At 40.4% G+C, this 13,330-nt stretch overlaps 3 pseudogenes; all 3 read right to left on the bottom strand.

Annotated features, from left to right (window-relative positions):
- Positions 1-126: 126 nt before the first annotated feature.
- Positions 127-245, bottom strand: LOC140869720 (5S ribosomal RNA; annotated as a pseudogene).
- Positions 246-645: 400 nt separating this feature from the next.
- LOC140869518 (5S ribosomal RNA) lies at positions 646-764 on the bottom strand (annotated as a pseudogene).
- A 403-nt stretch (positions 765-1,167) lies between these two features.
- Positions 1,168-1,286, bottom strand: LOC140869643 (5S ribosomal RNA; annotated as a pseudogene).
- Between the last annotated feature and the right edge of the window lie 12,044 nt (positions 1,287-13,330).

Here is a 13,330-nt window from a genome sequence, read left to right as displayed (position 1 = left end):
ACGTCGTGTGATTAAGTCTAAATGCATCTTTTCTATCCGCGGATTGGACTGAAAGAGTCGGAAATAGGACGACAAGGAATCGGAAAAACAAGAAGTACGAGTAAGAAAAAAAAAATTAATGAAAAAGGGGTGCAACATGAGGACTTCCCAGGGGGTCACACATCTTACTACTGTTCTCGCCCGAGCAAGCTTAACTTCGGAGTTCTGATGGGATTCGGTGCATTAGTTTTGGTATGATCGCACCCAAAAGTGAATGAATTCTTTATTGTTTGTCTCTCGAATTGCGGATCGGAGGAACAGGAGCTGCAGTTTCAAACGAACATAAATTTTGATCTGCTGAGAGTTACGGGAGCTTCAGCCTGCTCACGTGAAGCTCTTCTCGATACCCACAACATGTATCTCGGTCTAAGAGACGGAGAAGCTCAAATTCAAACCCGGAGAAGGTCTTTGGGGGCATTTTTCCCGTAGGGCGCGTTGGGACCCACCAAAATGGCCCGCATCACCCAGATCGCACGTTCACGTCGTGTGATTCAGTCTATTGCATCTTTTCAATCCGCGGATTAGACTAAAAGAGTCGGAAATAGGACGGAGAGGAATCGGAAGAACAGGATGTACGAGTAAGAAAAAAAGAAACAAATAAAAAAAGGGGTGCAACACGAGGACTTCCCAGGGGGTCACCCATCCTAGTACTGCGCTTACCTAAGCACGCATAACTTCGGAGTTTTGATGGGATCCGGTGCATTAGTGCTGCTATGATCGCACCCAACAGTGAATGAATTCTTTATTTTTTTGTCTCTCGAACTGCGGATCGGAGGAACAGGAGCTGCATTTTCAAACGGACATAACTTTTGATCGACTGAGAGTTACTTGAGCTTCAGCCTGCTCACGCGAAACTCCACATGATACCTATAGTACGTATCTAGGTTAAAGAGATGGAGACGCTCAAATTCCAAAACGAAGATGGTTTTACGGGGCTTTTTTCCCGTATGTCTCGCTGGGACCCACCGAAGCGGCCCGCGTCACCCAGATCGCACGTTCACATCGAATAATTCAGTCTATTGCATCTTTTCTATCTGCGGATTGGACTGAAAAAGTCGGAAATAGGACGGCGAGGAATCGAAAGAACAAGAAGTACGAGTAAGAAAAAAAAGAAATTAATGAAAAAAAAGAGTGCAACACGAGGACTTCCCAAGGGGTCACCCATCCTAGTACTGCTCTAGCCCAAGCACGCTTTACTTCGGAGTTCTGATGGGATCCGGTGCATTAGTGAAAGAGTGGGTGCCCGGTGAGCCAACTTGTGGCTAAGGGCTTTGATGACTCTTTGTATAAACAATCTTTTGTTTAATATAATTTACACTTTTATTAATGACAATGACTTTATCTTTCTTCATATTGTTTATTGTGATATACTATTGTTGTTTTGATAAAGACCTTGAATATACTATAGTGTATGTAAGATATGGTAGAACATGGGGATGTCTATCATGAAACACATCTTATAGTCACGGTATATTCTAAACTGTTCCTAGTCGATTGAGCCGTTCGATAATAAGGATAAGGATCGTTCGAGTTTGAGACTAGCATTTGCGATGCAGAGTACCACATTTCATTGGTAAGGAACATAGAGATGTTCGAAGCATGCAAATGGATATTCATACGATGAATGATCGAACTACCCTATCCGGACTTTCCAAGTGGTTATCACTTATCGAGTGAATAAAGTCCGCGGTTTTGGTTGTACACCATTAGTCCTTACTACTTGAAACATCATTGAGACTCTATATGCTAGTACTGTGCTTTGACTCGTTTACCGACTCTATTGGGGTCATCAGGTGTCGGGATTGGGTACAGTTACAACACATATAGGAGTCAATGCTTTGTTGTCAAGGATTCACCACATACTTGCGAGTGTGGATATCCTATGCGATCTGAGGAGATATTAGTGTGACGAATCTCTGGCCAGAGTACATGATGTGTTTTAAGAAATGGTTTCTTAGTAGCACATGCGATGTCACTATTTGATCTTCAAGATGTATTGCATAGTTATCGAATCTAGAACGACTCTCGATTTACCCATGGTTGTTGATTCGATCGGGATATATGGATGAAGCGACCGTACTGTACGCTAACCAAAATCTATTGGTTCTTGCAGGCACTATCAGTGATACCTAGGGAATCATGGGGCGATGTTGCTAGGCGCTCTTACCATGATTCGATGGGCAAGTCGGAAATTGTTGTTCCGAGTCACAAGGAGTTGTGAGCCCACGGCTAGCTGTATCCCTGAACCATTGAGGGTCACACAGAGTAATGGATTTTTAATCCCCGTTGAGATAGTTAAATTTAAAGAGTTAAATTTAATGAACAAAGAAGTTGGACTTCTTATTTAAGAGTAGAGGAGTAAGATTTCCTAAAATGACATAGGGATGGGAATTTTTGGAAATCACTGAATTCGGATTCAGAAAAATTTATCTTGACTTTAAAAGGTGCAGAAATGGTTTCTATGCACATTGGTGAAATCGGTTTATCAATCAGAGTCACGATGAATTTTATATTAATTTCTGAACATGCGGGCTTTGCTTGTCGGGCTTGAACTTATGACTAATGGGCCCTAAGCTGTTAGCGGCCTACATTATAAATAAGTTAATGCAGTACAGAAATTACACACAACAGGTCACAATTTTCAAAAAAACCCTAGTATTTTTCTCTAACAGTGGCCGCCCCCGTCCCCTCTGCTCAGGAAAATCCAGCCTGTGAATTTTGAATTACAGTCTGGTTTAACGGATCAAATTCGTTAATTCTCTTCGTAGAAACTTCTGATAGATTTTCTAGTGCAATCTATCAGAGGGATTAAATCTCTGTTCGTGGACCTGATTGAAGAATAATTCGTCCATCAGTTCCTGGGAGATACAACAAGAGCAGAGCAATCTGTTGGTGTCCATAATCTCGATTCGAGATTGGAGGTAAAAATTTATAATTGTTATTTAATTTTTACACACACAATTTAATCGTAAAGTTTTGATACCCATTATGGAATCGTTCCATATAAATTTTTAAACTTCCGCTGCACCGGGTATCAATTCTGATTGATCTGATCGCCGTTCTCCAACAGTGGTATCAGAGCCAGGTTGCTCAGATCAAGCGATTAAATTAATCGATTGTACAAAAAAATTTTTAAGCCTCGGTTTTTGAAACATAATAAATATTTTAAAAATAAAAAATAAAAAAAAATTTCGGGCAAAACCCGGGCAGCGATTGGATCGCTGCCCGGGTGGGGGGGGCAGCGATGGTCGCTGCCCAGCGCAGCGCTAGGCGCTGCGCAGGGCGGCGCACGGCGCTGCCCATGGGCAGCGATCGTCACTGCCCTAGGGGTAGCCGGGCTGCCCGGCCCGAGCCCTTTGGGGCGCGGGCAGCACGGGAGCGTCCCGGGCGGCCCGCGGAAAAATTAATTTTTTAATTTTAAAATTAAAATTTTAATATGTTAAAATTCTATTTTTGGTTCAATCGAAAATTATTTTTGATTGGTCCACGAGGCATCGGATCGAATTGTTCGAGTCCGAAAATTTTAAAATTGATTTTTGGATAAATTTGAATTTTTGGAAAATTTATAAATTTTATTCGTTAAATCAGATTTTATGAGATTAATTATTTTTGGTACAATTGATGATAAGATATGATCTTATGGATATATTGAGTAAAATATGATTTTATGTATAAAATTGGATTTTATAGATAAAATATGATTTTATTTGATAAAAAGATAAAATATGATTTTGTATGTAAAATAAGATTTTATATATGGAATATGATTTTATCATTTTAAATTTAAATTGCCATTGCATGTTATCCAATAAATTAATTTTGAATTAAATGTTATTGGATAAGGATGATCGATTGCCATGACCAATTTTGTAGGTGTATGTTAGGAATTTACATTTGTTTTTATTATTGTTGGATTTATTAATGGGCCTGGTTTATGGCCCAATATGAATTGTCATATGTAGTAAAAGTGGGCTTGGTTTATGGCCCGTGCCCACCCCTTAAAAATGTATCCCCTACTTGTCATTGTTATTTATTGTAAATACATTAGATTTAGTGGGAGATGAAGATTTGAAGACGAAGGTGGGCCCAGCAGACAATAAAGACGGAAGAAATGTAAATTGGAAGCACAATGTAATAGGATTGCATTGCATACCTGCATATTACCTAGGATTGGACTAAGACTCGTGATTGGCAACCACGGGTCGATTAGAAATGGAATCGATCATCCTATATAATATATGATATTATTGTTGTATGCATGTTTTAGACAAAATTTGTAAGAGTGGGTGCCCAGTGAGCCAACTGTGTGGCTATGGGCTTTGTTGACTCTTTGTATAAACAATCTTTTGTTTAATATTATTTACACTTTTATGGCAATGACTTTATATTACTTCATATTGTTATATTGTGATATACTATTGTTGTTTTGATAAAGACCTTGAATATACTATAGTGTATGTAAGATGTGGTAGAACATGGAGATGTCTATCATGAAATACATCTTATAGTCACTGTATATTCTAAAACCGTTCCTAGTCGATTGAGCCGTCCGATAATAAGGATAAGGATCGCTCGAGTTTGAGACTAGCATTTGCGATGCGGAGTACCACGTTTCATTGGTAGGGAACATGGAGATGTTCGAAGCATGCAAATGGATATTCATAGGATGAATAGTCGAACTACCCTATCCGGACTTTCCAAGTGGTTATCACTTATCGAGTGGATAAAGTCCGCGGTTTTGGTTGTACACCATTAGTCCTTACGACTTGAAACATCATGGAGACTCTATATGCTAGTACTGTGCTTTGACTCGTTTACCGACTCTGAGGGGGTCATCAGGTGTCGAGATTGGGTACAGTTACGACACATATAGGAGTCAATGCATTGTTGTCAAGGATTCACCACATACTTGCGAGTGTGGATATCCTATGCGATCTGAGGAGATATTAGTGTGATAAATCTCTGGCCAGAGTAATTGATGTGATTTAAGAAATGGTTTCTTAGTAGCACATGCGATGTCACTAATTTGATCTTCAAGATGTATTGCATAGTTATCGAATCTTGAGCGACTCTCGATATACCAATGGTTGTTGATTCGATCGGGATATATGGATGAAGGGACCGTACTGTACGCTAACCAAAATCTACTGGTTCTTGTAGGCACTATCAGTGATACCTAGGGAATCATGGGGCGATGTTGCTAGGCGCTTTACCATGATTCGTTGGGCAAGTCGAAAAGTGTTGTTCCGAGTCACAAGGAGTTGTGAGCCCACGGCTAGCTGTATCCCTGAACCATTGAGGGTCACACAGTGTAATGGAGTTTTAATCCCCGTTGAGATAGTTAAATTTAAAGAGTTAAATGTAATGAACTAAGGAGTTGGACTTCTTAAATAAGAGTAAGGGAGTAGGATTTCCTAAAATGACATAGGGATGGACATTTTTGGAAACCACTGAATTCGGATTCAGGAAAATTTATTTTGACTTTAAAACGTGCAGAAATGGTTTCTGTGCACATTGGTGAAATCATTTCATCAATCGGAGTCACGATGAATTTTATATTAATTTCTGAACGAGTGGGCTTTGCTTGTCGGGCCCCAGCTTATGACTAATGGGCCCTAAGGTGTTAGTGGCCTGCATTATAAATAAGTTATTTCAGTACAGAAATTACACAGAACAGGTCATAATTTTTGAGACAGGATTTTCGAAACCCTAGCCCCTCTCAAAACGTTTTCGGCCGCCTCTCCCTCCCTCTGCCCGAGAAAATTCCGGTCTGTGATTTTGAATCGCAGTAAGGAATAACGAATCAAATTCGTGTATTCTCTTCGCAGAAAACTTCTGATAGATTTTCTAGTGCAATCTATCAGAGGGATTAAACCTCTGTTCGTGGACCTGATTGAAGGCGTTCATCGGTTCCAGGGAGAGACAACAAGAGCAGAATTGTTCTGTTGGTGTCCATTAATCTCGTTGCGAGATTTGAGGTAAAATTTATTTAATTGTTATTTAAATTTTACACACACGTAATTCAATCGATGAACGGTTGATACCCATACCATGGAAACGTTCCATGAAAAATTTTTAAACTTCCGCTGCACCGGGTATCAATCGTAATTGGTCTGGGAACTCGCCAGTTTTCCAACAGTGGTATCAGAGCCAGGTTGCTCAGATCAAACGATTAAATTAATCAATTGTACAAAATTTTTGAGTCTCGGTTTTTGAAACAAAATAAATATTTTTAAATAAAAAAAAAAAAAATTTTCCGGGGCAAAACCCGGGCAGCGATTGGATCGCTGCCCGGTGGGGCAGCAATTGTTGCTGCCCCGGGCGGCGCACGGCGCCGCCCAAAGGGGGCGCTGGGCGCTGCGCAGGGCGGCGCTCGGCGCCGCCCAGGGGCGGCGCCAGGCGCTGCCCTAAGGGGGCAGCCGGGCTGCCCCGGCCCGCGCCCGGGTGCGGGCCGGCCCGGGAGTGTCCCGGGCGGCCCGCGGGAAAAATTATATTTTTATTAATTTTAATATTTAAAATTTTATTTTTGGTCCGGTCAAAAATTGTTTTTGATTGGTTCACGAGATTTCGGATCGAATTGTTCGAGTCCGTAAATTTTAAAATTGATTTTGGATAAATTTGAATTTTTGGAAAATTTTAATATTTTATCCGTAAATTGAATTTTGAAATCAATTATTTTGGTACAATTGATGATAAGATATGATCTTATGATATATTAAGTAAAATATGATTTTATTTGTAAAATTGGATTTTATAGATAAAATATGATTTTATTTGATATAGAGATAAAATATGATTTTATATGTGAAATGAGATTTTATATATAAAATATGATTTTATCTTGTTTAAATTTGAATTGCCACAGCATGTTATCCAATAAATTAATTTTGAATTAAATGTTATTGGATAAGGATGATCGATTGCCATGACCAATTTTGTAGGTGTATGTTAGGAATTTACATTTTGTCTTTATTATTGTTGGTTTTATTAATGGGCCTGGTTTATGGCCCGATATGAATGTCATATGTAATAAAAGTGGGCTTGGTTTATAGCCCGTTCCCAACCCCTAAAAATGTATCCCCTACTTGTCATTGTTATTTATTGTAAATACATTAGATTTAGTGGGAGATCAAGATTTGAAGATGGTGGGCCCAGCAGACAATGAAGACTGAAGAAATGTAAATTGGAAGCATATGTAATAGGATTGCATTTGCATACTGCATATTACCTAGGATTGGACTAAGACCCGTGATTGGCAACCACGGGTCAATTAGAAATGGAATCGATCATCCTATATAATATGTGATATTATGATTGTATGCATGTTTAGACATAAATTGCGTGAATCCGGCAATGCATGCAATAAATTAAATATGATGAGACAAATATTTTTATAAATAAAATCCCTCATTTTAAATATGATTTAAAATTTAAATCAAGATAAATAAAGGAAATTTAAATATTGTTTAAATATTCCTACCTTCCATCAACGGTCAATGTATGTGATGCTACCCGCGGATACGGTCCGGCTCATATTATTGGGGGGGCCCGTCCGTCGGAAAGCTGTACATTGGATCGACAAATGTTGTAAGTTGGGTGGAACTCCCATGGGATCGGCTCATATTATTGGGGGATCCACATGGCGACCGTCCATCACAACTTAATATTGATGGGTCATCTTGACATGTCACTTTAAACGGCGTCATATTATTGGGCCCTTATTGGACATGAGGTAAACACATGGGGGTTGCTTTGGAAGCAATTGGGCTCTACCTTTTGAGAATTATGGTTGGCTGATATTATTCGGGACCATAAGTTTGTCAATTGGACTCCATGTTCTCACTAAGGAAAAAGTTTCCCGTTTTCACTAGAGGGTGGTGAAATCGTTAAAATAGTGGGAGTGAGATTCATAAAATTAAATTCGCCTATTTTATGTCTTAGTAAATTGTTAAACAATCATTGATATATGTCTGTTTTCCTTTTCAGTATTTCATACAATGAATTCGCGAAATCCTTTATTCTCGATCCTCGAACAAAACAAGCTGACTGGCGCCAACTATACGGAATGGTTCCGGAAGTTGAAGATTGTCTTAACTTCAGAGAAAATGCTCTACGTGTTAGAGAAAGCACCTCCGAAGGAAGCACCAGCTGACATAAGTCCGGAGAAATTGGCCAAACTTGATGCATGGTGTGACCATGACATCAAGACCAAATGCTATATGCAAGCCTCGATGTCTGATGAACTCCAGAGGCGATTTGAGGACACGGTGAATGCTGCTGACATTCACGCGCAACTCAAGGAACTTTTTGGGCTCAGTCGAGGGCTGAAAGGTTCTCTACTGTTAAGGAGTTGATGACGTGCCGCATGCGTGAAGGGACTTCGGTCCGTGATCATGGGGTACGAGTGATTTGGCTCATACAGAAGTTAGCGACCCTTGATTTGGTGTTGGAGCATGAACTCAATGTGGACTTGTTGCTTCTATCTCTTCCTTCCTCATTTGATGGATTCGTGATAAATTTTAATATGAACAAGATAGAGGCCACCCTTGAAGAGATGGTCAATATGCTCGTTACATATGAATCCACACTTAAGAAGGATAAGCCAGCTTTCTTGGTGGGCTCCTCATCTTCTGCAAAGAAGGGGCCAAGTATGAAGGGCAAGAAACGTTCTGCCCCACCCAAGAAAGTGGAACCCGAGAAGAAGCAAAAGACAAAGGCTTCAAACAATGGAAAATCCAAGGATGTTTGCCATTACTGCAAGAAGTCGGGTCATTGGAAGCGCAACTGCAAGGAGTATCTTGAGCAGTTGGGAACTGCAAAGGGTATGTTCTATATCGAAATAAACATGTCACTTAATACAACTTCTTGGGTATTGGATACCGGATGTGGATCTCACATTTGCAATGATTTGCAGGTGATGACAAGAAGTCGCAGGCTTAGAATGGGTGAGACCCAGCTGAGGCTCGGGAATGGTTCCAGAGTTGAAGCTACGGCCATTGGAGATGTTTGTTTGATATTGCAGAACGGTTTTAAATTATTGTTGAGAGATGTTTTATTTGTGCCAGATTTAATTAAAAACATTATTTCTATTTCTATGCTTGATAGAGATGGTTATTCTTGTAATTTTGTGAATGGGATTTGCAGTATTTACAAGAATGAATGTTTAATTGGTAATGGACAACTTGAAAACGATCTATATAATTTAAAACTAAAAGACGTTCCAGTGAATTGTATTGACAAACCGGCAACAACAAACAAAAGGAAAATCGATAGTCAAAACCCGGCAAACCTATGGCACGCTAGACTAGGTCATATTTCCTCAAGGAGGATGAACAAGCTAGTGGGAGAGGGCATGTTTGATATGTCTGATATTAACTCTCTACCTACTTGTGAATCCTGCCTAAAAGGGAAAATGACTAAATCTCCTTTTAAGGGGAAGCCTGAGCGTAGTCAAAATCTGTTGGATTTGATCCATACAGATGTTTGTGGTCCATTTAGAGTAGGGACTCAACATGGCCACACCTACTTCATTACCTTTACTGATGATTATTCTAGGTATGGGTATTTATATTTAATGAAATATAAGTCTGAAGCATTTGAAAAGTTCAAAGAATTCAAGGCTGAAGTAGAAAACAAGCTAGGTAAAAGTATTAAAGCACTTCGATCGGATCGAGGTGGAGAATACTTGAGTACCGAGTTTTTTGGACTATCTAAAAGAGAATGGGATTCTCTCTCAGTGGACTCCTCCTATGACACCACAGCTTAATGGTGTATCGGAGCGTCGTAATCGAACTTTGTTAGACATGGTTCGATCCATGATGAGCTTCACTGAGCTTCCACCTTCGTTTTGGGGCTATGCGCTTGAAACGGCGGTATTGTTGTTGAATAACGTCCACACTAAAGCAGTGGACAAAACACCATACGAGTTATGGAATGGCAAAGCTCCTAAGTATTCGTACTTGAGGATTTGGGGATGTCCTGCTTACGTGAAGCGGACAGTGGGAGATAAGTTGGATAGTCGATCCAGCCTGTGTTATTTTGTGGGGTATCCGAAGAATTCAATCGGATATTATTTCTATTATCCTGCTGAAACAAAGGTGTTTGTTTCACGGAATGCCACCTTCTTGGAGAAGGAGTTCTTATTGGATAAGAAAGGCGAGATGATGGAACTCGAAGAAGTTCGAGAAGAACCCGAAATACAAAATAACGATCCCACACCTCAGGAACCATTGCTGGACACGCCTGCACCTAGAAGATCCGAGAGGACTTCTAGACCTCCAGTTCGATATGGTCTTCTTCTTGAAGAGGGTCAAGATGAACCCGACATTGGATGTGATCCAAGAAGCTTCAAGGAAGCAATTTCTGATGCGGATTCGAATTTATGGCTTGAAGCTATGCAGTCTGAATTGGATTCGATGCATACTAACCAAGTCTGGTCTTTAGTGGATCCTCCCGATGGAATTGTTCCAATAGGGTGTAAATGGATCTACAAAAGAAAGCTTGGGCCTGATGGTAAGATATTGACTTACAAGGCGCGATTGGTGGCGAAAGGTTATACTCAAAGGCAAGGAGTTGACTATGATGAAACCTTTTCACCAGTCGCAATGTTCAAGTCCATAAGAATCCTAATTGCCATAGCTGCATGGTATGACTATGAGATATGGCAGATGGATGTGAAGACTGCTTTTCTTAATGGAGACATTAAGGAAGAAATCTATATGAAGCAGCCTGAGGGGTTCACATCCATGGGAAGCGAGCATAAGGTATGCAAGCTTCAGAGATCAATTTATGGTCTAAAACAAGCATCAAGAAGTTGGAACCATAAATTTGATGAAACAATAAAAGATTTTGGTTTCATCAAGAACCCGGAGGAACCTTGCGTGTACAAGAAAGTAGTTAAGGATGCGGTAACATTCTTAGTACTTTATGTTGATGACATCCTACTCATTGGGAATGATGTAGGGATGTTGCAGTCAACAAAGATATGGTTATCAGGTAGATTTTCGATGAAGGATTTGGGTGAGGCATCCTACATTCTTGGGATACAGATCTATAGGGATAGATCTAAGAGAATGATAGGACTCACTCAATCAACCTACATCGATACCATATTGAAACGGTTTTCAATGGATGGGTCCAAGAGAGGACATCTACCCATGTGTCATGGAGTTTCTCTATCCAAGTCTATGTGTCCCAAGACTGATGCAGAGATAGAGAATATGACACATGTACCATATGCGTCAGCTATAGGTAGTATCATGTATGGGATGATATCTACCAGACCGGATGTAGCATTTGCTCTGAGTGTCACGAGCAGATATCAGTCTAATCCTGGTCAGATGCATTGGAAAGCCGTGAAGGACATTCTTAAGTACTTGCGAAGGACTAAGAATATGTTCATGGTTTATGGAGGACGAGAACTCAAACTGGAAGGCTATACCGACTCTAGCTTCCAAAGTGATGTGGATGACTCGAAGTCAACCTCTAGATTTGTGTTCATGCTCAATGGCGGTGCTGTCTCTTGGAAGAGTTCCAAGCAGGACACCACAGCGGATTCCACCACTGAGGCTGAATACATTGCAGCATCAGCTGCTGCTAAAGAGGCCGTTTGGATGAGGAATTTCGTCCAAGAGTTGGGCGTCATTCCTGAATTTGTTGGTCCAGTCCCGGTGTACTGCGACAACACGGGTGCCGTTACTCAAGCAAAGGAACCAAGGTCTCATCAAAGATCCAAACACGTACTGAGGAAATACCACATAATCCGGGAGATTGTGGAAAGAGGAGACATCAGTGTCGAACGAGTGGCCTCTGCAGACAATATCGCTGATCCACTTACTAAGCCTTTGCCAGGACCATTGTTTTGACAAACATCGCGAAGCAATGGGTCTACGTAGTATGACTAGTTGGCTATAGGGCAAGTGGGAGATTGTAAGAGTGGGTGCCCAGTGAGCCAACTGTGTGGCTATGGGCTTTGTTGACTCTTTGTATAAACAATCTTTTGTTTAATATTATTTACACTTTTATGGCAATGACTTTATATTACTTCATATTGTTATATTGTGATATACTATTGTTGTTTTGATAAAGACCTTGAATATACTATAGTGTATGTAAGATGTGGTAGAACATGGAGATGTCTATCATGAAATACATCTTATAGTCACTGTATATTCTAAAACCGTTCCTAGTCGATTGAGCCGTCCGATAATAAGGATAAGGATCGCTCGAGTTTGAGACTAGCATTTGCGATGCGGAGTACCACGTTTCATTGGTAGGGAACATGGAGATGTTCGAAGCATGCAAATGGATATTCATAGGATGAATAGTCGAACTACCCTATCCGGACTTTCCAAGTGGTTATCACTTATCGAGTGGATAAAGTCCGCGGTTTTGGTTGTACACCATTAGTCCTTACGACTTGAAACATCATGGAGACTCTATATGCTAGTACTGTGCTTTGACTCGTTTACCGACTCTGAGGGGGTCATCAGGTGTCGAGATTGGGTACAGTTACGACACATATAGGAGTCAATGCATTGTTGTCAAGGATTCACCACATACTTGCGAGTGTGGATATCCTATGCGATCTGAGGAGATATTAGTGTGATAAATCTCTGGCCAGATTAATTGATGTGATTTAAGAAATGATTTCTTAGTAGCACATGCGATGTCACTAATTTGATCTTCAAGATGTATTGCATAGTTATCGAATCTTGAGCGACTCTCGATATACCAATGGTTGTTGATTCGATCGGGATATATGGATGAAGGGACCGTACTGTACGCTAACCAAAATCTACTGGTTCTTGTAGGCACTATCAGTGATACCTAGGGAATCATGGGGCGATGTTGCTAGGCGCTTTACCATGATTCGTTGGGCAAGTCGGAAAGTGTTGTTCCGAGTCACAAGGAGTTGTGAGCCCACGGCTAGCTGTATCCCTGAACCATTGAGGGTCACACAGTGTAATGGAGTTTTAATCCCCGTTGAGATAGTTAAATTTAAAGAGTTAAATTTAATGAACTAAGGAGTTGGACTTCTTAAATAAGAGTAAGGGAGTAGGATTTCCTAAAATGACATAGGGATGGACATTTTTGGAAACCACTGAATTCGGATTCAGGAAAATTTATTTTGACTTTAAAACGTGTAGAAATGGTTTCTGTGCACATTGGTGAAATCATTTCATCAATCGGAGTCACGATGAATTTTATATTAATTTCTGAACGAGTGGGCTTTGCTTGTCGGGCCCCAGCTTATGACTAATGGGCCCTAAGGTGTTAGTGGCCTGCATTA

The sequence above is a fragment of the Henckelia pumila genome, chromosome 4 (assembly GCF_033568475.1).
Source record: "Henckelia pumila isolate YLH828 chromosome 4, ASM3356847v2, whole genome shotgun sequence".
NCBI lineage: Eukaryota > Viridiplantae > Streptophyta > Magnoliopsida > Lamiales > Gesneriaceae > Henckelia > Henckelia pumila.
Note: the sequence above shows the minus strand (reverse complement) of the source record. Positions and strands in the feature narration are given on the sequence as shown.